This window comes from Pediculus humanus, genomic scaffold, assembly GCF_000006295.1.
Source record: "Pediculus humanus corporis 1103172107590 genomic scaffold, whole genome shotgun sequence".
Classification (NCBI taxonomy): Eukaryota; Metazoa; Arthropoda; class Insecta; order Psocodea; family Pediculidae; genus Pediculus; species Pediculus humanus.
In genome coordinates this window covers 32,322-34,609 of record NW_002987204.1, presented here as the reverse complement: position 1 = coordinate 34,609, position 2,288 = coordinate 32,322, and positions in this window count along the sequence as shown.

Sequence of the window (2,288 nt, the reverse complement as noted above, 5' to 3'; positions counted from 1 at the left end):
CTAATGAATTCTTGCACGATTTTGAAAAAAAATCTAATAATGGAGGAGGTGGAGACGTGCATTGTAGATACGACATCATTGCTTTAAATGCTTTTTAAAAAAAATTTTTATATATATACGTCATACTAATTAAAAATCATTAATTTAATTATTAAATAATAATAATAATAAACTTACATTTTAATATTCTTGGATAAAAATTTGTTTCTATTTTAGGTACTGCCGTTCTGCAATAACTATATTTTCCATCGGGACAACAAATTCTTGGTGTGCAGTCTTTATCAATTGTGCAATTTTGAACTGGAAGAACTTCAACAATTGGTTCTTTTGTTGGACACAATCTTGGTATTCCAGGAAGTAACGCTGGTTAAATGGTAAGTTTTTTTTTTAAAAATAATATTACAATAAAAAAATAAATAAAAATAATGATAGTCGACGAACGAAATCACGATTAGAATAATAATAATAATTTTTTGAATCGAATCGATTTTTTAAATCATCATCATCATTATTATTATTATTATCATGTAAATGATATAAAAATTTTTGAGTTTGTTTTGTTTTTACTTTTTGTTTAAATGTTTTTGCTTCTAAATTTTTTTTTTTTTTTTAATTAATGTTGGTTGAGTGGAATTCCTTGAAGCATTGAAGAAACAAACCTCCTATTAAAAAAAAAAATACCTTGTGGCTACTTTTTTTTTTTTTTTTTAAACTTTTGGTACGCCACAAAAATATTTTTCTGTTATTTTAATTATTTTCATTACAAAACAATTTTTTTTTCTATTGTTTCTCTCACTAATCCAATTAATTAACATACATAAAAAAAAAAAATTTATTTTTTTCATTTATTTATAATAGTGATAAAATTGATTGACGTGTCACTAGATCTTGTAAGACGCATCTCTCTCCCCCCCCTGTCTTTTTTATATAAAAAAAAAAAACAATTAATTTAAATTTAAATAATAACCTCCTTTATTCGGCTGAACAATTACGTAAACAAATCGAACATAAACAATTTAATTCTAATAAAAATAAAAAAAAAATCGAATTTTTTTACCATTGATAATATTATTATTATTATTATTATTATTATTATTATTATTATTATTATTATTATTATTATTATTATTTAATTCCGACAGTGTTCACAAAAAAAAAAAAAAAAAATTAAACGCACTTATTTATTTTTAATAACACCGATATATATCAGGTTTAATTAGAAATTAAAGGAGGTCAAAAAAAAAAAAAAAAAACCACTTGTCGATTTTTTTATATAAAAAAAAAAAAAGTTTATCACTTAAATAAAAAGTTTCCATGATAAAAAAAAAAAAAAAAAATTTTTTTCAAATTTTTCATAACGAAATAAAAAAAAAAATATTAACGGGTAGTAGTTAAATTGAAAAAATAATTTGTCTACGGTAAAAAAAAAAAAGTAACCCTTTTAATAGTAATAATAAGGAGGAGGATGATAAAAACAATTCAATTCGTTTATTATTATTATTATTATTTAAATACAATTAAAAGAAATTTATCAGAGCAAAATTAGTAGTAATAATAATTTTTTTTTTTATTGAATTTTTCAACCGTAACGTTATTTTTTTTTTTTTTATCTGTAACGTTTATTCTTTTTAAAATAATAATGATAATGTTGAGAAATTCATATTCGAATAATATTTTTTCTTCACGCACACGCACACGCATGCACTTTTGCAAAAAAAAATTTAATTTTTTTTATTAAATTAATTTTGAAATGAAATCATAAGAGAGTAACTAATTAAAAATTAACCGTAACGTTGAAAAACAATAGGAAAAAAATGTCGCAAAACCCGCCCCCACCCCCTCCCCTTCCCCCCTCAAAAAAAAAAAAATGTAATAAACTCACGTTCGTGTTGAGGTTCGGTTTTTCTTATTATTAATAATCCTTGCCTGCATATTTTCCAATTTTTTTCCCTACAACAAATTTGTCCAAATTCTTTACAATCTTCGTGTTTCGTACATTTATATGCAAAAACTGGAATCCTGTGATAATCCGTTGGACATATTAAACCGTTATAATTAACTATTTCATTTATCTTCTGCGCTAAATAAATAATAATAATAATAATAATAATAATAATAATATTTTAATTAACACATTAATAAAAAATTATTACAAGGTTGAATCCTAAATATAAATAAATAAATATATATTTTATTGCACTTTAATTTTTTAAATTATTATATACTTTGAATATTTATTAATTAATTTCACAATAACTAGTTACGACCCTGAAATTTATAATTTAAAA